The sequence below is a fragment of the Miniopterus schreibersii genome, assembly GCF_964146895.1.
Source record: "Miniopterus schreibersii genome assembly, chromosome: 12".
NCBI classification, from domain to species: Eukaryota; Metazoa; Chordata; class Mammalia; order Chiroptera; family Miniopteridae; genus Miniopterus; species Miniopterus schreibersii.
The window spans coordinates 36,062,868-36,087,162 of record NC_138112.1 but is presented as its reverse complement, the minus strand read 5'-3'; the positions used below and the strand labels follow the sequence as shown (position 1 = coordinate 36,087,162).

Sequence of the window (24,295 nt, the reverse complement as noted above, 5' to 3'; positions counted from 1 at the left end):
CAGCTCAATCTGGGTCAGTTCCCAGCCACTCAGTGTTGCGATCAGTTGGAGTCAGTTGGAGAGTGGACCAGGCCAGCCTCAATTCTGGCTGCAACAGATAAAACTAGAATCCTTAACCCCTGGCCACCATCTCCACTGCTTAGAGAGCACCCCCTAGTGGTGACCAGCAGGATGGAATGAGAACTGGTCCTGCTTTCAGCCTCTGCAGACAAACAAACCAAATCCCATGGAAACCCAGAAGTCACAGAGATCAGGAAGCTCAGGAACTTAAAATGCTCTAGCTCAGCACCTTGGAAAAAGGCAGAGGGGCCAAGGTCTTGGCCAGAGTCACAAGCTAGTGATGGAGCCCTGGTCTCCTGGTGTCCCCTGGGTTCCAGGGCTGGGTAGAAACGCAGAGAGGTCTGTGGAGGTCAAGCAGGGGCATCAGTGCCTTTCTGCTTCCATCCCCACTCTGTCCCCCAGGGAATAGGTCTTAAAGCTGACCTGGCAAGAGGAAAGGAAAATGCAAGCAGGGGTCACAGAGGGAAGTTGTGGTCCCCCCACCCCTGGCCTTTGCTCCCTCAGTTGCCTCTGTTCCTGCCTTTTGTCATGCCCTTCTCACCGCTGTACCCCACTCCCCGAGCTTCCCATCCCTTCCTACAACTCCTCTGAATTCCCTGACCCTGGAGCCCTGTGCCCTGACCCTTGTGATTCCCTGGGCTTGCGTCTGCAAGTGGGAGTGTGGGTGAGCACCGCACATGCTCACACTGGGCTTTGCAGCATATGGCTGGCACTCAATAAATATTTAACAGCCCACTTCAAATCCTTTCTGAAACAAGGATATGTGTTTGTGAATAAATAGATAAATATTGACTGGCTCTCAAAGCACACACATGCACCCTGAGAAACGCCTTGTTTATCCATTCCCCCTGCTTAACGAGTTGATCCCTACCATGGACTCTCCAGGTGATTCCAGGTGGAGACTCTAAGGATTAGGAAGGAAGGAGGCATTCCACGTGGAGGGAATGCTTTGGGCCAAGGCTGGGAGCCGGAGAAGGCTCAGCAGTCAGTGGAACAGTATTGTGAGGTGAGCTGGTGAGGCTGGCAGGGTTCGGATCAAGAAGCACCTTGAATGCCAGGCCAAGGAGCTGACTTTATCCTGATGACAATGGGGAGCCATGGATGAGGTTTGAGCAGGAAAGTGATGAGGCTGTATTTGCTGCCAGTAGGATCCCTCTCTGGCTGCTGCATGGAGCATGGACTGAAGGCAGAGAGAGTAGTGTCAAGGAGCCCTCTGCTTTCGAGGTTTAGGGGAGAGAAGATGAAGTGTGAGACTGCTGAAGGTGGGACGTGTACAATTCCCAGGATGTCACACAGGGATGACAAGGACTGGATGAGAGCAGGGAGGGACTGAGAGGGGGCTCTGTGATCTCGGGTTCCTGGCCCAGGTGACCAGCTGGCTGGAGGTGCCTTTGCTGAGACTGAGAGGAGCAGGTGTGGGGGAAGATGCAGGGTTCAGCTTTGGACATAGCAGGGGGAATATGACTAGGATGGAGACAGGTCAGAGGGCTGGGGCCAGGCAAATCTGGACAGATCCTCCCTGAGTAACATTCTCTGGATGGCTTTGAAGTATCCCAGGCACCCCCAGAACAGTCCCCTGGCCCCAGCCACTAGTGGTCTCCAAGACAGGACCTGGACTTGGGCCCCAGAGAAGGACAGAGGACAGGGACAGCAAAGGGTCTGACCAGGATGAAGGGGAGGGCCTGGGGCCTAAGGATAAGGGGTACCCCCGGGGCAGGGCAGGAGTGGCTGGCACAGAGATCTGGGGTGGAGAAGGAACAAGCCAAAGGCGGGCTGGGCTGGTAGACCTTAGAGATCAGCCAGCCCAAGGCCGTCTTTGTACAGACAGGCAGAAGGAGGCTTAGCAAGGGGTGGGACAGGCCAGGTGACATGGCGAGGCAGACAGGCCATCAGCTCCTGGCTTAGGGCTGACCCCTGGGCCACACTGGCTGGAAGTGGTCAGCCTGGTGTCACTGAGATTGAGCTCCCTGGCCATGCCTAGGTGTTGGGGGCTTGTCTGGTCCAAAGGGGTGCTCTGGGGCAGACAGGTGAGAGCCCAACCTCTCACCAAGCAGCACCCTTAAACCCACTGTCACTCCATCTCAGCCCTTGCTATTATGGTCTCAGTCCCAGGACCCAGCTGGGCTGCGATTGGAGGAGGAAGCCATGGACCCTGACCTCGGGAGCTCACAGCCCAGCACAGAGCTGTGCTCCTGCAGAAGCTGCAATGCATGGCCCAGGGCAGGATGGGTGGGGTGGGGATTGCTAGTGTGGGTGGGGGACTGTGGCATCATGTAATGTGTTCCACACAAAGTGAAATGTAATAGGGGCAATTTCCTTCAACAAATGCTTATTCAGCACCTACTCAGTGCCACGCTCTGTTCTAGGATCTTGAGACAGTGAACAGGATTTCTGTTTTAACTGGAGACTGACAATAAACAAACTAATACATAATACAATGTCAAGGAGGGAAATGTGAGATGAAGAAATGCAGAACAGGGTAGGGGTGGGAGTGTCAACAGGGAGCATGGAACGGTTATTTGATAGAAAAAACCCTGATTGTGGGCCTGATGGTCTGGGTGATTTTGGTCAAGTCCCTGTCCCAATTCCCTGCCTCAGCTGAGTCATCTCTGAGGGTCCCACCTGGCCTGGCTATTAGAAGGGCCTGAGGGAATGGCCAGGCAATGAGCCACCTGGAAGGCCAGCCTCTCCTTTGAGGTCCAGCCCCACCCACCCACTCCTGCTCATGAAAGCCCCTCCACCCAGGACAACTCAGCTCCTCTTGGCATGGAGCCTAGCAGGAGCTGCAGAGCCTGGGTCTGGGCATTGCCCTAGATCTAGCCTGGCACGTAAAGATGATTCATCTCGGGGGGGGGGGGTCAGGATCCAGGAAAATGCTCGTGGTTGGGGGGGCCGTGTCAGAGCAGAAACGTGGAGACCCTCTGCCTTGCCTCACCTGGGAGGGCCCTGGCCTTTCCTAAGGATCCTTCTGCTCTCTAGGAGGCCCAAGTTGCAGCCAGGGAGTTACAGGGGGCCCAAGAGCTTGCCAGTGCCTGTCCCCTCTGGGCCTCAGTCTCCTAGTCCACATATGGGGGAACGATGGGGCTGAAAAATCTTTAATGTTTTTTTCAGTTCTGAATTCCTATTCTGTTAAGTATGTTGCAGGAGGTCCAGGACCTCCCAATAAGGCAGGCAGGCCTCCCCACCACCTCCTGCACAGCCCAGACTCGTCCTTCCTCCACACCCTTCCTCTGTTCCTTCCCCCTTCCCCCCTATACAAACTCTACCCACTGCAGGAACCCTCTCTTGGCTGTTCTTTAGCATCAGGACTGCCTCTTCTGAGTTCCCAGACTGCTGTCAGGTTCTTCGTCTGACATTGACACCGAGCCATTCAATCAACGGAGCATCCTCTCTGTAGCAGGCGCTGGACACACGACAGTGATTGGTACAGACACAGCCCCCACCTCCATGGAGCTCACAGGCCAGTGGCAGATGGATATACAAACAATCACAAAATGGGGAGATAATTGCCCTTTCGCAAGGACTGAGAAGTCCATGACTGGAGGCATCATACAGGTGGGGCCTGTTTTATTCAGGTCCTACCCCAGGGCAGACTTCAATTAATATCAGTGGAAGAAATGAAAGTGCTGAGAGAGAACAGACGAGGGAGGGCCTCCCAGGAGACCTTCTCCATCACAGTTGGAAGAAAGACCTTCCAGATGGAGGGAAGAGCACACAGGAAGGCCTGGCATGTGCGGGGAACAACCGGGAGAGGGGCATGCTTGGCATGGAGGATCAGTGCGGCCCAGGCTGAGAGGTCGTCATGCAAAGAGCCAGAACTGGGCAGGTCTGTCAGGTGCTGTGGACCATGACCGGGGGAGGCTTCCTGTCACGGTGTGCTACTACTCAGGGGGTGGCCTGTCCTGTGAGATTCCACACTTCCGGAGGGCAGGGGCTGGGCCTCCCTCATCTCTCATGTTCTCTAGGACTAGGCTGAGAACCCAGCGCCGCGGGATGGGTGGGCTCCCTGAGGCCGGCTGAGAGGACCAGCTACTCCACACTTTTCTCTCCTCTTGGCCATCGGATATTGCTCAGGCAATTTTAGTAGATGATCATAGTCACTCAGCAATATTAGAAAAGGTGAGTGACTTTCTGTCCTACGTGGAGGCCCCTGTGGCATTTAGCGTGTTTGCCCAGACCCCTTCACAGCCGTGGTCTGGGATGGTGCAATGACAGTGACAGTGACAGGCGATGTTTACCTACCCTCACTGAACCCCTACTGAATGAGTCAGGCCCCCTACAGACATAATCTCTAGTGCCAGATTTAGAAAGAGGAGACCAAGGCTTAGGGAGTTTGGGTGATTTGCCCGGGGAGTTTAGGTACTAGATGCTTAAGCTAAGCCAGGATTTTAACCCAGCTTTGTCCAATGCTGAGGCTCCAGCTCAGTTACACTTAGCTGCCCTTATTTTTTAAAGTAATCTTTGAGCCCTGGCCGGTTTGGCTTAGTGGTTAGAGCGTCAGCTGGTGGACTGAGGGTCCTGGGTTCAATTCTGGCCAAGGGCATGTACCTCTTGGTTGCAAGCTTCATCCCTGGCCCCAGTTGGGATGTGTGCGGGAAGCACTCGATCTATCTGTCTCTTACATCGATGTTTCTCTCTCTTTCTCCTTTCTACTTTCTCTGAAAAGCAATGGAAAAAATATCCTTAAGTGAGGAAAATAAATAAATAAATAAATAAATAAATAAATAAATAAAATAATCTTTGAGATGTTGCTTATTTTGGCACTGTGAAAGTTCCAGTTTTATGCCATTTTGATCTTTGCTCCTTATGTTGCAGATGCCGTCAAAGCTGTTGCTTCTCCGTGAACCTCTGCAGTGGCCTTTGCCCAGAAGGAGTACACCAAGGAAGGAAGGAAGCAGGAAGGCAGGGATGAGGCTGGCTCCTCCTGGGTTTCACTGGCACTTTCTCTGGGTGCCCCACCCTTCCTCCAGCCCACAGCTGTGCCCTGCCCTGAGTCATGCAGCAACCCCAGCACTCCTGGGACAGTTAGGCCCTGTGCATGCATGCAGCAATGTGTCTGCTCTGCATCCCAGGCTCACGCAATCCTCCACACATCACCCAGGAACTACTTCGCTCCCTCGAGGTATCCAGTGGCCACAATCCAGGTCTACTGCTAGGCGAGCTTCTTCCTAGGTTCAAGGTGTGCCATGTCTCCCCTGCTAACAATGAGGGCCTTGAGACAGTCTGAGCCCCAAAAAGGAATATATCTACCAAGAAAGTCTCCCGATGGTAAATGGGGCCCAAATTCATAACCAGAGACTAGCAGCCATTGCTGACAGAGGCTTCTCAGGCACTCTGCATTTCAGGGAAAAGCTACCTCCTGGGCTTTCAACCTCCCACACTGGGCTTCTGGGGAGCCAGCCCTTATAAGGGAGCTCCTGGCATAATATCCACCAAGGGACTGAGAGACCTGACTGGCCCGATCAGAACTGTGTAGCTAGTCTCATCTGCACCTATACTGGCCAATTAGAACTTCTTCATAACAACCATTCAGAATGCTTGACTCTGACCAGTCAGGACCATGCAATTTGGGCCAATCAGCTGTGAAAATTTAGATACCTCATTTGCATATAACAGGACCAATTGGGAACCAGAGCAGGAACTTTCTCTATAAAAGGCAACCTTTTAGCATCCAACAGAGGCTGCATTTCCCCATTTGCAAACTATTCACTTGAATAAAGTTTCTCCTTTCCCACACCCCACATTGGGAATTTCCATCGACAACGGGGATCTTGTATTCTCATTTGTGTGCTCAATAAGCACCTATGGACAATCTGCAGAGTTGCTTCAACAGTGCTTGGATGTTATCGGAACTGGACCCCAACCCCAGCCCGGTGCTCAAAGCCAGCCCTCCATCACCTCCTCACAGCACCCTTGGACCACCCCAAGGCCCCCACTGCCATCACCTCTCCTCAGCCACCCACCATGATAACTGAGTCCCCCTCGCAGGTGCACCAGAACTACTACCAGAACTTGGAGGCCTCCATTAACTGCCAGATCAACCTGGAGCTCTATGTGTCCTACATCTACCTGTCCATGTCTTACTTCTTTGACTGTGATGATGTGGCTTTGAGGAACTTTGTCAAATATTTTCTTCACCAATCTCATGAAGAGACGGAACATGCTGAGAAACTGATGAAGCTGCAGAACCAATGAGGTGGCGAAATCAGCCTTCAGGATATCAAGAAGCCGGGCTGTGATGACTGGGAGAATCAGCTAAATGCAATGGAGTGTGCGTTACACTTGGAAAAAGTGTAAATCAGTCACTAGCAGAATCGCAGAAACAGGCCACTGACAAAAAATGACCCCCATTTGTGTGACTTTATTGAGACTCATTACCTGAATGAGGTGAAGTCCATCAAAGAATTGGGTAACCATGTAACCAACTTGTGGAAATGAAGGACACCGAAATCTGTCATGGCAGAGTATCTCTTTGACAAGCACACCCTGGGAGACAGTGGTGAGAGTTAAGCCTTATGCTGGCTTCCCGTACCCACTGGATGACTTCCCTGGTCACCAAGGCAATGAATGCAAGTTGGAGTTACCTTTACCTTTTCTATAAGTTGTATCAAATCATCTATTTATGTTCTTTCATTTATAGCATTCCTTCAAATACAGTAATTTGGGTACAATTGGGACCTATATACCCTGAGATTTCTGACTACTTCACTACTCTGACTGTCCCTGGGTGTACCACCCAGGTGTCCTCATGGTCCATCAACTAAAGGGGTAATGCCTGGCATATCACAGACACTCCAGAAGCTCAGGACACATCAACCCACGTCTTGGACCTCCCTGGCCTCTCTAAGGGTGTACCTGGTGCAGGGCTAGTCCTCACAGGGGTGGATGTGGGCCGTTTTATAAGGTAAAACTGGTGAATATAAGGTACTATTGGGTGCAGACATGCACAAGACCTTGAGAGCCAGTCTACAACAGCCTCCTCACTGATAACCCTCAGAGTCAAGTTTGACTATGAATAAATTCCCTTCCTTTTCTTCCTCTGGCTCCAGGACCCAGTCAGTCCTCTCTCTCTATTCTGGCTTCTGTATCAAAGTGGACTTTTGCACTTAGTGGCAGGTGCCACTTCCCTGAAGCCTGTGGACTTCTCATCAGCTTCATCTAAGAACCTTGACAGAAGCCTGAGACCTTATACCAGGTACTGCATTAAACACATTTCATGAATTATCTCATTTCATCTCATCCTCCAACAATCCTATAAAATAGACATTATTATTATCTTTATTTTACAGTTGGGGAAACTGAGGGTCATAGGGTTTAAGTAAATGAATAAGTGATGGAATCAGGATTTGAATCTAGGGTTGTCCATTCCAAGCCATTCCTCTTAATTTCTACAATTCCCTTGCCTGCATTTGTATTTGAGAAAGGCCACAGCCAAAGACATCTATGACATCCTCTTGCACCAAATGGGGCAATGTTTGCTCATGAGAGAAGGAAATGACCCCTGGTTAGTGGGTGGGAGCATCTGCAGATATTATGTTGGATTAACATATTCTACTATTGACTTAGAACATAACCATTGGGCCTTGAAACTCCACCCTGTGGGAAGGCAGTGAGATGTCTCATCTAAAGTTCTTCCTGGTGTAAGTCTCCTGGGGGAGTTATGTTATCCAGGGCCTGGAAAGCAGAACTGCTGTGGGTCCTGGGCTATGGAAGAGTGTCCCTGACTCTCTTAGTCTGGATGTTTAAAGCTATTGGTGTCTACAGGGTCCTCCCGAGTCAGGAAGAGGCAGGTCAGGAACTTGGAAAACAGGGTTGCAATCTGGCAAGGCCTTATTTTTCTCTCTGGGATCAAGTTCCCCAGAGAACAAATGTCATCTAATACAATAGTAGGTCACACTCCCCTCTGTTCGTTTTCATATGTCATCTCTTTTTTAACAGCCTTGTCATAGGCCCTATAAGGAAGGATTTTAAAAGGATGCATTTTTTTAGATATTTTTAAACTTTAAAAATAAACTTTTTAAAAGAATAGTTTTATATTTGCAGAAAAGTTGCAGAGATAAGTACAGAGGATTCTTGTACACCTCCACCCGATTTCCTCTATTGTAACAGTTTACATTTGTCACAACTAATGAACCAATATTGATACATTATTAACTAACTCAAGTCCATACTTCACTTGGATTTCTTCAGCTTTTACTTAATGTCCTTTTTCTGTCCCACCTCAAATTAATCATCATGTCTCTTTACCCTCTTTCTGGTCTGGGACAGTTGCTCAAGTTTTCTTTGCTTTTGATGACCTTGGCAGGGAGGAGTATCGGTCAGGTCGTTTGTAGACTATCTCTCAATTTTGATTTTTCTGATGTTTGTCTCATGATTAGACGGGATTTATGAGTTCTTGGGAGTCAGATCACACCGGTAAAGTACCATTCTTGTCACCTCAGATCAAGGGTATATAAGATCAGCATGACTTACCTCTGTTAATGTTAACCTGGATCAAGTGACTAAGTTTATGTTTCTACACTGCAGTTACTAAGAAGATGATGCATTATGTGTCATACCAGCCCAAATCACTCAGGTGGGAGGGGCAGCAACTCTGGAAGTCTGCGTGGTGGTCATAGTAGGACCAGTGAAAGGAACTCATAATGTAGAAGGTGAACCTCAGAGGGCAGCCCCCTCTCAGTTTCAAAGATTTTAGGCTCTACCAGCTTTAGCAGGTCCCACTCATCTCAGTGTCCCCAATACCCTCACAAGATTGTTTGTTGAATGTATTGCACTTTTTCTTTTGCAGATGCAGTTTTTTCTCATTGAAGTGAAATTCACTGAACATAAAATTAACCAACATAACGTGTACAATTCAATGGCATTAATACATTCACAGTGTTGTTCAACCACCCCTTCTATCTAGTTTCAAAGTGTTTTCATTCATCACCCCAAAAGAAAACCCCATACTTGTTAAGTAGTCACTCACTATTCCCCTCTCCCCTCAGCCCTTGTACCTGTTGTGTTCTTTTTTTTTTTTTTAATATGTCTGTATTGATTTCAGAGAGTGGAAGGGAGAGGGAGAGAGAGAGAGAAACATTGATCGGCTGCTGCCTCCTGCATGTCCCCCACCAGGGATGGAGCCCGAAACCCGGGCCTGTGCCCTGACTGAGAATCGAACCCTCAACCTTGCAGTGCACAGGAAGATGCCCGCCCAACTAAGCCACACCCGCCATGGCATACCATACTTTAATCATTAATCCACTGATGGGCATTTGGGTAGTTTCCACCTTTGGGCTATTGTGAAAAGGGCCACTACGAATATTCATATATATGTATTTGTTTTAGTACCTGTTTTCAGTTCTTTTGTGTGTATACCTATGCATGACTGGATGTTTTAAGAAGGTGATTTCCTCACAGGTTTTTAAGAAGTTGATCAAACTTACGCAGGGGTTCTGGATAAGGGGATTTCTGTCTTGGGTCCAGTTCAGGTTATCCTCTTATCAATAGGTTGTATAAAGACATGACACACATGTATCAAATTCACCCATGACAAGAAGCCAAGAGGGAGAGCTAAAAATCATAATGCAAATACATACTATAAAGAGAACAAAGTACCAAGGCTTACATTAGATTTCTTCAAATGATTGTTCAAGCACAGCAGGTGGGAGAACTGGTTTACCAACAATTATGCAAAAAGAAGCTCAGAGTTTGAGCTGACCACAAGCTCTCCATGAGCCAAGGCAATGAATGACTACCAAATAAGCAAATGCAAATGTAGGCTGCATTAATAGAGGCACAGCATCCAGAACGCAGAAGGTGATTGCTCTACTCTGCTCCACACTGCCAGACCCACCTGAAGCCCTGAGAGCTCTCTGACATGCTGGGGTATACTCTAGATCAGGAGGCAGTGACCGCACTACAGAGGCCTAGAAACCAGGTCATGCGACAGGTGGGCAGAGGACTCAAGTGTGGGCAGGAAGGCTGAAGCAGGGTCTGTGTTTCTCAGGGTTGGCAGGCCTGGTCCCTGGGGAAGCAGGCTTTTTCAGGGTGTGATCTCCTTCTTTGTAGGTTTAGGTGTACAGATGAGCAGCGGACAGTTTCAGAAGGACATTGAGTGAGCCCAGGTGACTCTGGGGGTCCAGTGACTGCCCTGGGGTTTTTCAATATTGAGAAGCATATTTAGTCTGAGAGGCAGAGAGACAGAGAGAATGAACCTAGTGGTGTTGCTTTTGTCTCCTCTCCTCCTTCCCCCCTTCCCCAGCTCCTTACCTATTCCTCTCCTCCTCCCTCCATCTGGCATCCAGCACCATTTCTATCCTGGGAAGAGGCCGCCAAATCCCAACACAGGTTAAGGATTTTCATTAGAATAATGGGCTGAAATTAACAGGGTAGGATTTAACTGCCTCGGTTGTAAAAACCCAGGAAAATGTGTACGCTGTTATGGTAAATGAAAAAAAAGCAGAGTATGCAATTATATATCTATATACAGTAAAATGCATAGAAAACTCTAGTATAAAACACACCAAATCTTAACATCAGTTATCTGTGTGCATCAGGACTGTCAGAATTTTTTTATTTTGTGCTTTATATTTTTCTGTGTTTTTCAAATTGTCTGTAATGTAGAGGCATTATTTCTACAGTTAAGGGGAGAAAAGCTTTGTCATGAATGAATTTAACTGGAATAGATGTGGGGAGCCATGGAAGCAGTGTGTGCAGTTCTCACTTGTCCACTTCCTTCCCAGCTCTGGACAGGCTGTGTGGCCAGCTCCTCCTCCCCTTGTCCCCACACTCAATGGTTCTTCTGGTCCCTTGGACCTCCCCACACAAGGCCCTGTTCCCAGCAGGCACTTGGGAAACTTCAGCAAACACTCAGCAAACACATGACGTCTTGCTTGAAGAGCCATACAAATAAGTGACTCTAGAGAAGGAAGGTGAGCCTTAGCTCACACTCAGGTAGAAAAGGCCCGGGGGTGAGGAGACCACAAGATGGGTGCAGCCAATGGCACTGGGCCACTGCCAGGGTGGGGCAGGCCTCTCCTGTCCCGAAGTCGCTGCCTTTGGCTGTGAGCCTGGATGCACCTGCACTGGCAGGAAACACAGGCTAACAATGGGGGGGTTCTGAGGAGCCAGGGGGGCTGTGTGCAGCTCACATGGTCTCCAAACATCACCATGTGAGAGCCTGGATTCACTGGGCACCTCCCTAGTGCTGCCCTGGGCTGAGCCTTGACACACATTCGTTTAATCCACACACCAAGCCCACCAGGTTGGCGTCATTACCCATTTTAACTGCAAGAAGACTGAGGCTCAGAAAGATTAAGCACTGGGGCACCTACCTGGTACACAACAGAGGTCTCTGGACCATTATTGCACGCCACCTCAAACAGTCTACAACACTTCAGCTTCCTGCTTTAAATGGCCTATTCCTTGCCCTTCTTGAATTTGATGTGGCCCCACTGATGGTTGGGTTTTTGCATGTCATGACACTTTCACTGTGGCCTTGGAGAAAGAACCTTTCGCTCACTTCCTCATGTCTCAAGGATGGCAGAGTGCCCGCGGTGACAGCTGCAGAGGCCCCTCCCTCCTACCTCCCATCCCTGGCTCTGGTGGGTTGTTCTGGGCCCTGGGCAGGCGGCATCTCTGTGGCCTTGAAGACAGAGAGGAGACCCTCAGAGAAGTCACATAGGCAGGTCTCAGGTCCCAGGCTGGGGTGAATGCCTGTTGCCAAGGGCATTGTGATTAGAGCCTAGACAGGCTAGTTGGGGTTCCTGTTGCCCCAAGGGCATTGTGATTAGAGCCTGGACAAGCTAGTTGGGATTCCTCACAAGGGCAGTTGAAGGACATCACCACAGAGGGCCTTTCTACCCTTCAGGTTCTAAGATTCTCCCACTTGGTCAGATGTTTTCAGAGCCTCAGCCCATGAACTCAGGGTAGTAACTATGGGCATCCTCGCCACATGCCAGGAATGGGACTTTGGTTGTGTGGCTCTTGGTGGACTTTCTCCTGAGGGTGGAAGAGACTAGCCCCTGGGGGTCAAGGCACAACTCTAGAAACATTCACTATTATGTGCTGGGGAGAAGGGTTCCCTAGCTGGGTGCTGGGGATACAGAGGGGCACCACCCAGTCCCTGCCCTTACATAGAGGCAGACAGACCAGAGCCAGGGGCTTGATGCTAAGGCAGAGGGATATATAAGGGATGCAGGAGCCAGAGGAAGGACCCCTATCTCTGGGGACATGTCCCCAGGAACTTTGTAGAGCTGGTTCTTCCCTCCCTCCAGTTCCAGGAAGGCCTCCAACAACCTGTGGGGCCCTTGCTGGTGGCCTCACAACAGCCAGGGGTCTACTGAGTTTGCCCGCTGCCCAGGCCCCAGATACACTGAGCTATGGTAGCCCAATTCTGGTTGCTGGACACTGGGAGAGAGTCACAACTGCCTCGTGTGGCCCGTTGGGTAACTGAGAAGAAGCTAGCGGTTTGTGGGTATTGAGTAACTGTTGGGCTTCCTGCAACTTCAAGTTTCTTTCTGGACCACTCCTATCTTCCTCTTTCAGGATCAGGTGGGGGCTGCCCATTTACTTAATCAGTCAACAGTCGCTTGCTTACCACCTCCCCGGCTCCTGCTTGTCCTGCGCTTGGCAGACTCAGAGACACCCACGGGGTTCTGCCCCTCTGGGTTCCCTGGCTCAGATAATGGCACCACCATCTACTCCTGCACCAAAGCAGAAATCTTGGCACCAGCTTGGAGTCCTCCCTCATACCCCCTCACATTCCCCCTTCTGTTTTTCTGTAGTGCTCCCTACTTCCCCTGTCACATCATTTGTCATCTTTTATAGTAAAAGCTCCAATTGTCCATCTTCGCCTTCTAAACTCAATGAAGGTAGGGGCTGTGTATATCTTGTTTCCTACTGTATTCCTGGCACCTGACACAGTGCCTGCCACTTAATAGATGCTCATTAAACACTGTTAAATGCATTGGTAAGTCCCTTTAATTTCATTTCCTTAATATTCCACACCTTCCTCCCCCCCTCCCAGCCACAACCTCTGCTCAGATTTCATACTTCACCCTGACCGAGCTGCCTGCCTCATCTCCCCTTTTCAATTTATTTTCCGCACCGCAGCCAGAGTGCTAATTCCAAAATGCCCACCTGCCCTACTCGCACCCCTTCCAGACTCCCCACCACTCACAGGAACAAGGCTACATTTCTGGAATGAAAAAAGAAATGATAGCAGATATGACTAAACAGCCCACTGTGAAAATGACCAGGAAAATATGTAAAAATACAAAAACTTGTGGTGATACTATATAAACTAAAGATAAGAGACGGTCACAAGGCAAAGTGCCAGAGAGAAACTGCACTAACTAGATGGTAGATGGGAAGAGATTGAGAAACATATTCTTGGATGACACACCACCTGCTCCTCCCTCTGGAACGGGACAGTGTGTGTCACACTGTCATTAACTGACGGTGTGCTCGTTCCCCCTTTACTGCAAGCTTCTTAAGGACAAAGACCATATTTAATTTATCTTGGTGTCCCTGGTACCTAGCGTAAGACTTGGCACTCAATAAATATTTGTTGAATGAATGAATCAGAGGATTAAATGAATTCATGAGTTAAGAATCACTGGTACCAACATAGATAAAATGGATTGATCCCCACTGCCTACTCCTCTGTCAGGGACCCGGGGCAGTACTGATGAGAAGGACCTTTGGCCATACCCCTACAACACAGGCTTGTCTTCCAAGCCAGAGTGGCTGAGGGCAGGGACTCTAGGGCCAGAAAGCCTAGATAGAGTCCTGGTTCCAGAGTTATTAGCTGTGTGAACTTGGGGGAGTAATCCAGCCTCTCTGTGCCTCACCTTTGTCATCTAGAAATAGTAATAGTACCAATCTTAAAGGGTTGTTATGAGAACTAAATTTACGTGTGTGTGTGTGTAAACTTAGTGCACATATATTTAACATATCCAAGCACATCCAAAGATACATATATAAAAATGAATGTACATATATACTATTATCATATGCAGCATAGTTTAGATACAGTACATAGATAGACAGACAGACATGTAGAGCAGTTTAAGGGCCAGCTATTACTGATATTGATGGAGGTGACTCTCTAACCCATCCCCTCAGCTTTTCTCTTTCTGTGTCTACACCGTCTGTCTCGTGGTGGAACTGAGACTTCCACCATTGCTAAGCAATGGACCATAGAGCTGAGAGGGTCACGAGGTGTTGCCTGGCTTGGCTTTATTTCTGCCTGGTAGAGAGTGTGAACAAAACAATCACCAGGGTACCTGTGAAAAGATCCTACTCACAAGGAGGAAGAAAATTGTTCTGAAGATTCAGATGAAGAGCTTATCTCCGAAATGATCTTCCATAAGAAACAGAATAAAACTCTAAAAGTCATTGGTTTGGTGTTCTCAAAACAAACATGCACCCAAGGAAGCTTTGACATAGTGGTTATTTGCTGGGTGCCTCCTAAGTGTGCAAAAGATAAATAGAAATGGAAATGCATATACAAATGGTTAAACATGGAAAAAGATGCTTCATCTCACTCATAAGAGAAATTCAAACAAAAACTCCAGCAATACATAATTTTTCAAATGTCAGGTTGGCGGAAATCCAAGAGTTTGATATCACAGGGTTGTGAGGCCCTTGTGAAATCCATTGTGTGAATTGTAAATCCCTGTGGGAATTTTACTTTGAAGAATTCATCCCCCCTCCTATCATCAATGTTGTTTAACTGAGATTTCCTCCACTCCAGCTCCAGGGGTGGCCCTGACTGGCTGAAACCTGCTAAATTTCTCACCATCCAGAGGAGATCATCATAAATTATTGGGTGACCTGGGGCAAGCTACTTATCACTCTGAGCTTTCTTTCTTCATCTGTAAAATGCTGACAATAGTAAAGACTCAGGAAAAGCAGCCAGCTCAGTATCTAGCACCTATTCATTAAGTGACACCTTTTCTTGACTTTGGTAATTGGATACTTATCAATTAAAATATATGTGCTTGACCTAATTAATCTAAAGGCTTATAGAACTACAAACTAGACCTCTTCTTTCTTTCTTTTTTAAAAAATATTTTTTTATTGATTTCAGAGAGAGGAAAGGAGGGGGAGAGATAGAAACATCAGTGATGAGAGAGAGAGAGACATTGATCGGCTGCCTCCTGCATGCCCCCTACTGGGAATTGAGCCAGAAGCCCAGGCATGTGCCCTGACCAGGAATCAAACCTCGATCTCCTGGATCAAAGGTCGATGCTCACACTGGCTTGGCTAGAGCTCTACTTTCTTAATAATTACAGAAGATAAAAACAAGAAAAATCTAGACTGTATAGCAAAGAACAAAAAACAGCAATAAGAAAGCCCAAAAATAAAGAAGTAAAATAAGATTACATCAGTTATTAAATAGATACAAATAAATTAAGCTATGCTATTGTCAAATGAACTCAAAATGAGTCTGGAGGCTTTGGCTAAAAATAAATGATAAAGATTTAGTCAAGGGTTGTAGGGTTTGCAAACCAGAAATGCAACTAGGCAATACCAGAAGTGTTCTGAAGAAGAAAGAAAAACTGGGGTTCTTGTAGTAGAATCAGGCCTACGTCCTTAGCCTCTGGACTGGTCTGAGATGTAATCCTCTGGATGACCAGTGGGCTGGATAAGGGATGTCAGGTGGTATGGATAGTCGACATTCTTTTCTTACCCCTTCAGGGAGTAATTAGAGGGTTATCTGGAGGTTTGATGTATATCCAGTCATTGACACAAGACAGGAAAGTTCAGAAGTTTAAGTTCTCAGGCTAGTTAAAACAAGAATAGAATCTTTCCTCATACCTTAGCCTACTTGATTTTAGTAATTTAGCAGCTTGACTATAGTGACTCCATTTTATTTCTTCACCCTATTCCTCTCTATTGAAGGCAACAGTTCTCACATTTTCACATTGAAAAAAAAAATTTAACTAGACCATATGCTGCTTACAAGAAATACTATAACTCAGAGTGTCCAAATGTATTAAAGATATATATGTAAAAAATGAGCTATAATAATATGAAAAGAAAACATGGGGAAGAGATCTTGGAGGAATAAAGACCTTTTCATTGATGGCTCAAAATCCAGAAGCCATAAGAGAAAAGACTGATAAATTCACAACCGAAAAAGAAAAACTTTTACATTAAAAAAAAGAAAAACCTGGCCCTGGTCAGGTAGCTCAGTTGGTTAGAGACTTGTCCCGATGCCAAGGTCATGGGTTTGATTCCCCAGTCAGGGCACAGCCAAGAAGCAACCAATGAATGCATAAATAAGTGGAACAACAAATTGATGTTTCTCTCTCTCTCTCTCTCTCTCTCCCTCCCTCTCTCTCTCTCTCTCTCTCTCTCTCACACACACACACACACACACACACACACAGACAAATCAAGAAGAAGAAAAAGAAAAAGATAAGGAAAGTCAAAATACAAATGATAAATTGGGAAAAATCATTTTTCATTCAGGTGACAGACAGAAGGATAATCTGAAATATTAAAAGCTAATAAGAATCAGTAAGCCCAGCAACCTAATGGAAAAATGGCCAAAGGGATATAATAGAAAAGGAAATGAATGGATCTCAAATGGCTCTTCTGTTATGAAAAGATGCACTCAAAATAAGAGAAATCCAAATTCAAACTATGCTGAGATATGATTTTTTACCTATCAGATTGTCAAAATTCCAAAAATTTAATTATCACGGGTTGGTGAGACTGTGGGGAAACAGGTTCTCTCATACTGATGGGAGGTAAGCTGGTACAACCCCAATAGCAGCAATTTGGCAGTAGTCATCCAATTTACAAATACAGAATCCTTTTGATCTAATAATAATATTTCTGTAATATTTCCAACATGAACAGAAAGTACCTACGTGGTTACTCATTGTAGCATTGTTCATACTAGCAAAATTGGCAACAACCTGACGGTCCACCAATAGAGGGCTGGTTAAGTACATTACGGTACATTTGTACAATGGGATACTATCCAGCCCCTAAAAACTATGAGGAAGCTTCCAACATACCCATTTAGAAAAATCCCCAAGATACAATTAAGTCACAAAATGCAAAGTCATGTGTATTGTATGCTACATTTTGTGTTTAAAAAAACAAGTAGAAATATTTGTATTTGCACAAAGAAACTCAAGGATACACAAGAAACTAAAAAACCACCTTCCAGCTTAGGGTGTGAAAGGAGGAGTGGGAACTGGATAGCGGAATGGAGAGAGAGTCTTCTCTGTATATCCTTTTTTGCTAATATTTTTAATTTTTGAAACATGTAAATATATTTTCTACATGTTTACATGTAAAAAACATTTACATGTTCAATTTTTTTAAAATAAAAAAGTTAAATGGCAAAAAAAATTTACATGAATTACATGAAAAACACAGACAAAGCTATGTTAAGTAAGTGCAAATAGGAGATGGTAAGAGGAATATAAGAAACAGTAAAAATTGTGACTAAGAGCATTAAATGGAACAAAAGGAGGATACTTTTATTTATTAAAAATATATATAACCCATAGTGAAGAAGGCTTTTATATATTAAATAATAAAGCATCAAAATAGATGAAATACAAATAGAAGAATAAGTTGATACAAACAAAAAAAAATAGTATCATTATTAGCTGGAGAGGTTATATATGGATACACATTATTTAAATATGGATATACAATATTTAAAATATAGGATGTCTCAAAAAAATGTATATACACTTTAACAGCTAATAGCTCAATTTTGAAAGTGAAATGTATTTTAATAAACACTGCTTTTATAATTATTCAAAGTGTGTGTATACATTTTTTGTGGACACCCTATATGTTGTGTATGTATGTATGTGTATATATAATATATAACATATAAAACATAACATATATAAAACAACAGACTAATTAAATATCAAAAGATAGATCCTAAAAAAAGAACATATATCTCCATTATAAAAATGTATGGAGCACATGCCCAGCTGGCATGACTCAGTGCTTGAGCATCGACCTGTGATCCAGGAGATCTCAGTTCCATTCCCGGTCAGGGCACATGCCCGGGGTGCAGGCTGAATCCCCGGTAGGGGGCGTGCAGGAGGCAGCCGATCAATGACTCTCATCATTGATGTTTCTATCTTTCTCTCTCTCCCGTCCTCTCTCTGAAATCAATAAAGACATATTAAAAATAAAATAAAAATGTATAGAGCACATATAAAGTAAATTCTGAAAAATAAAATATACACAAACTATAGACTTTAATTAAACCAATGTCCCCTACATGCCTACAGTAAAACTCCAGGAGGAAAGCAAAGCCTGAGCAAGCACAGGGGTGTGTGTAAAAGGACTGACTGGTTTGGAGAATGGGGAAAAGTCTCATATGACTGGGGTGTGGAAGGCTGATGGAAAGGTCAGACAGGGGAGTGTGAAAAGGTCATTGGGGTAGGTCACAAAGGGCCTTGAATGACACACTGAGGGGCTTATGCTTCCTTCTCCTGTGAGCGTTGGAGAGTAGCCAGAAGTTTCTAAGTAGGATTGTAAGGTTGGGATTGTCAGATGGTCAGTGTTACCAGAAAGGGGACCTGGCCCTGAACAGGTCTGCCTAGGGCCAGCCAGGTAGTGTGTGGGTTCTTGACTTTGCGCAGGAAAAACTTCACAACACGAATCCAGGTGAATTTTAGAGGATATTTATTAAAACTGGGGACAGGGAAACAAGAAAGGGCTGGGGAAATGAGCCTAGGCTGGTCTGCTTTGGCTCACTAAGAAGTCAGAGAAAAAGGGGCCTTGGCGACAGGTTCAGGGGGTTTGCCTGGGTTGAACTCCCACTGCCCATTGCTGTCCTGGTTGCAAGCCTCATGGAGTCCCTTAGAGTTTAGGAGATTAATGCCTGTGGGGAAAGAAGGTGGGGGGAGGCAAGGGTGTGCTCCTGGTGGGAGATCTCAAGCTGGGCCCTTTGTCTTGAGGTTTTTATCTGTCTCTCGCAGGCAGGAATCTTTGGGGAAGTCTCAAGGGAGGGTTTCAACAGAATATTCATCAGTTTTCTAGGTGTGTTCCTTTGGGGGATTGGGTCTTCACTTGATTGGTCAGTGTCAGGGCAGGAGGGGGTAGTTAATCATTGCAGCTGGTCCTGGTGTCATCCACCTGGTTTTGCTGCTTTTCTGGGTCTGGAGCTGAAATACAACTGAGACCTAGATGTTATTTCTAGGGAGGTGACCTTCTGTATCTGCTGTAAATTGCTCTGCCAGTTTGTTCAGCTATCTGTCTCAGTTTCCCTAATCCACTTGTCCTGGCTTACTGGCCTATCTCAGTCAGCTGCCTGGGCCCCACACTCATTGAGGTGGAAAAAGAGGGGTGGTTCGGGGCATGGGGGTGGATTCCTTACGCTGGCCGGCTCCTGGGAGGAGCTGGAGAGAGGCGGTATGGGCAGAGCTGGCTCTGGAGGCCTGGGGCTGGGGTGAGGGGTGCAGCCCGGAGTTTATTTCTCCTACTCAACCCATTTCCTACTTCCTGCATGCCTGCATGAGGTGTCCTCACCCCCATCATGACCAGGGAGGGACTGAGAGGCAGTTCCTGGCACCTCTCCAGTCACCATGGGGCTTCTCTATCCACCCATCTGGCCCAGCCCCCACAGGGGCCTCTTTGGTCAGGTCTTTGTGTCTGCACAGTGGCCCTCTTTGTCCCGAGCAGCACTCCCCCCACCTCACCCCCACACACCTCCTTCCTGCCCTTCTCTCTCTCTTTCTCTTTCTCTTTCTCTTGCTTGTGTTACAAAAAACACGAGAGACAAGGGCCAGGACTCTAACTTGGTTTCTCCCACGGAGTCTATGAGCAAGTCATTTTGCTTCTCTGAGCCTTAGTTTTAAGTCTGTGTAAAGGAGCTGTGTGAGAAATCAAAGTCCTGGCAAGAACTGGTCTGCTAGCCAGTGCTGAGACCTAATAATAAATCACATCCATGGGGACCCCTACCTAACTCTCATGCCATCCACTGGACCTCCTGCTTATTACATCTCCACCCTCACCCTCACCGCTGCCTGGCCAGCTGGTCAGCATTCTCCCATTTGACAGATGAGGAAACCAAGACCTGAGAACAGGGCTGGCTTCATGGGTGTGTGACCTGTACAGTTACACAGAGCCCCACACACTGAAGGCCCTGCACTTGATTTAATGCTCTGCTATCTGTTCGGAAATTCTTATTAGTTTTTTACCAAGGGGTCCATATTTTCATTCTATCCTGGGTCCCACAAATTCTGTGGTTGGCCCTACTTGTGGTGAGGTGGAGCAAAAGCTTGCTTAGGCCTGGGCCAGGCTTCTGGCCTCGAGGGCTGCCTCCCCTGGGTGCCTGCGTTCCGGCACGCCGAGAACCAGAGCTTCCAGGCTGCATTTGGCATCAGAGGCCCGGCCCCTGCCTGGGAAACCTGAGGCGCACAGTTCCCGGTAAGTGAGGGAGGCAGGATGGTTCAGGTCTCCAGAGAGCAAGCAAGACGAGGCTGCTGGAGCCAGCCCAGCCCCGTGTAACTGGAACCCCAGCGTGGTTCCAACGCCATGTCTCAGCCATCACTTTGGAAATTCAGCAGGTTGCAGTTCCAGGGCCAGGGGACCTACTACAAACTCACTGTGTAACTTGGGACATTAACTTCCCCTTTCTGAACTTTAGTTTTCCCATATGTAAAGTGGTAATGACAACACCCACCTCACAGTGAAGATTAAATGAGATACTTTAACATAATGACTAGCACAAAGAAGGTTAAATAGAGTTCTTCGTCTAGATAGTCTTGGATGCTGACCAGTGACAGGGACAGTGCTAGGTGCTGGGCATGTGACTATGAATCCTAGCCCTACCCTCAAGGAGTCCCCATTAGAGGGTGATATCAACAGCCACAACAGTGTGGTGTTTCCACAAAGGGAGGCGCCTGGGCTGGGCCTTAGAGGAACAATGTCAGGGAGCCATGAGCAGGGGCCAAGGACAGAAAAGCACAAAGAGGCATTGCAGGCCAATGGAGAGCAGCAAGTGCCAGGCAGGAGGCCCGTGAAGGGCCAGCACTACAGCATGGCTGGCCCAGAGGCGGGAGGCGAGGTGGGGAGGTGGGAGGGCCTAGCCTTGCAGGCTGCAGAGCTGGGCTTCACCTTGAGGATGTTGGGGCTACCAGAGGGTATGAGGCGGGCGGGGGGGGGGGGGCCACACAGACTCCACCCTGGCCTGTAGAGGAGAGCTTGGAGGTGTCAAGTCCCAGCTCAGCGAGGAGGCGGTGCCAGGGCCTAGGCTCCACCCTCAGCACAGATTCTCAGAGCAGGTTTTCTCAGGGGAAATCACAGAAGGCGAGAGAGGGAAGATGAGAAGAGCCAAATGCCTTCTCAGGGTTGGTGAGGCAGGAAGCCTCCTAGTGGCATGGGGAGAAGTGATCCTGGGTTGCCCTCTATACCCTCACCTGCTGCTAATGGAACCCCTCTCCCTCTCCCCCTCCCATGGCTCTATTCTCCTGCTACTGGGAACCATTAGGTGACTGGGCCTTCACCGCTAGCCTGCCTTGGCTGCTTGGTTGCAGGAGGCTCCCTGGGTATTATTTATTTCATCCTTCCAGATGAGGTCTTGTGTGGGTTTGAGACAGGCCAGTAAGCCAAGACAAGTGGAATAGGGAAACTGAGGCATAGTTGAACAAACTGACAAAGCAATTTACAATAGATTCAGGTCACTTCCTTAGAGATAACATCCAGGCCTGAGTTGTATTTCAGCTCCAGACCCAGAAAAGCAGCAAAACCAGGTGGGTGACACTGGGACCAGCTGTAATGATTAATGAATCCTGCCCTGGCACCCACCAATCAGTGGAGACAACAACCCTGGAGGAGCACACCTAGAAAACTGATGAATATTCTGCTAAAACCCTCCCCTAAGATTCTCCGGGGGGAGAGAGAGAGGGAGAGAGAGAGAGAGAGAGAGAGAGAGAGAGAGAGAGAGAGAGAGAGAGAGGGAGAGGGATAAAAGCCTCAATGCAAAGGACCCAGCAGTGTGCTCTCCCTCTGGGGAGCACCTCCCCAACCATTTCCTTTCCCCTCTTCTTCCCCCACAGGCAAGCATCTCCTAAACCTTAAAGGATGCCAAGAGATTTACAATGTGGGCTCGTAGCAGGCTAGTCCCCTGAACCTATTTCCAAGGCCCCCTTTTCTCTGACTTCCCGGTGAGTTAGGGCAGCCCAGCCTAGCTTCTTCTAGTTAGGGCTCTCCTGTAGCTTCTTCTGTACTAAGCCCTTTCTTGCTTTACTTTTCTCAGCTTTAATAAATGTTCTCTCATAGTCATCAGGACTCATGTTGTGAAAATTTTCCCTGCACAAAGTCAAGAATCCACATACTACTGGCCAGCCCTAGGTGATCCACTCAGGGCCAGGTCCCCTTTTTGGTAACAGGTTTGCTGTGGGGCTTGTTGGGCCTCAATTTCCTGTCTGGGCCAATGGGTCTAAAATCTTTTAGCTATGATAAGTTCTATATGTTTTTCAACAAACTCTTACCAGAAAATGTAAATAAATACAAAGATAAAAGCAAAGGTGCTCAGGTTGAAGTGGGATGGGGGCTCCTCAGGTAGCCCCAAGTAAGGGGGAGCTCAGCTAAGGGATTTGGAGTCTGCTGGACTTGATCTTTAAAGTCCAGTAATGAGAGTGTCTGGAGAAACTGGCAGGAGACTTCGACTTTCAGCTCCTTGTTGGAAGGATACTAACCCTCTAACTGGGGCAGCTCAGGGCAATGGACAAAACCCTGAAAAAAAGAACCTCAGATGGACCAGTGAGAAATGGATTATTATTGTTTTGCAGAAGAGGAAACTGAGGCTCAGAGAAACGTCTGAACCTGGAGCTAAAGCCGTGGAGTTCAAGGACAAGTCCCTTTCCTCTACTCCGCAGGCCTAAATCTCCTGTTGTGGTAGCTCAGACACGATGTGTCTTTGGGATGCAGTTTCTTGGACTATAAAGTGACAGAGATGAACCACAGCAGGAGCAGGAGGACCCTGGGCTCTCCACCCTCAGACAGCTGGAGGCTGAGGCAGAGCCTTAGGTCCTCCTCTTGGTATCAGAGGAACTTGTTTCTCTCTGACTAAATAGCAGTCACAGTAGAAATCTGAAGGGAGAAGAGGTGGGGGGATTGGTTGGGCCTCCAGTGCCAGGGAGACTTCCCCATGCTGGGATCCTAAGGCCTAGGGTCCATAAATAGGGGCCACAGGGATTCCTAGTTCCCTAAAAGCTGCATGGGCCAGCTTGGACAATAGGTGGAGGAAGCTGGATAAGAGGCCTTTGTGTCCTCCAAGCGTAGGTCTCTGGAGGACCGCAGAGGCGGCTCAGCTGCACAGACAGGGCTGTGTGTCCATTCTACTCCCAGTCTTGGCAAGGCTGCAGCCAGCATCCTTCCTGGGCCCCTCCTGGGGCCAGCAGCCAGGTGCCAGTCAGCTGATGTGGAGCCCAGCAGGACCCAAGGCCCCAGGGCCCCGAGCAAGCTCCTAGGCCACAGAAAAAGGCCTACTGTGCACTCATCCAGGCACTGGCTGTCCAAAGCCTCGGAAGGACACTGGTTGGCAGGAGGGTGAGTGTGATCACTTCTATTTCACAGAAAAGGGGGCCCTGAGAGGGACTGGAACTGGGTCAAGCAAGGTCTCCCAGAGTCGGTGCTAAAGCTGAGCCACAACCTACCGTCCTGGTGCCTAGACCAGAATGAGAGAGGGAAGAACATTCATCCATCCATCCATCCATCCATCCATCCGTCCATTCACATGTTCAACAATTCCTAGGAACTTCTGGAACCGCAGTAGGAAGGAGGCAGACCTGGTCCCTGCTCTCCTGGAGTTCACAGTGGAGGAAAGGGTCCTTGGCCACAGAAGGCCATCAGAGTGGGCTTAAGGGCAGAGAAGGGAGTGATGTGTGTGTGGCTAGAGTAGTCTGAGAAGGCAGCTCAAGGGAAGCAGCTCAAGATGAGGGACCAAAAAGGGGGGGGGGGGTGTCAGAAAATTTCTAAAGACTCTTTCTGAACGAGATTAAACAAAGGGAACACAGGAGGCTCCTCCACCCTCCTCTCTGGAGCTGGAGAGAAGCAGGACCCTGAGTGCCTGGATTTCCTCCCTGAGGCAATGAGGAGCCCTCCCCTCCCCTCCCCTCCCGGGTCTCAACCCGGGGAGGCGAGTTCTCAGAGTGGTGCTCTAAGCAGGTGCCGGGAGGAGAGGGCTCAGGTTCACGGCAAGGTCTCGCGGTGGGCGGCGACAGTAGCCTCACAAGCACTAGACAAACTG

The 24,295-nt window shown here is 47.9% G+C and overlaps 1 pseudogene across 1 annotated transcript; it reads left to right on the top strand.

Annotated features, from left to right (window-relative positions):
• Positions 1-6,024: 6,024 nt before the first annotated feature.
• LOC308565049 (ferritin heavy chain pseudogene) lies at positions 6,025-6,570 on the top strand (annotated as a pseudogene). The gene has a single exon. The product of its transcript is annotated as a ferritin heavy chain pseudogene (transcript).
• The last annotated feature ends 17,725 nt before the right edge of the window (positions 6,571-24,295 follow it).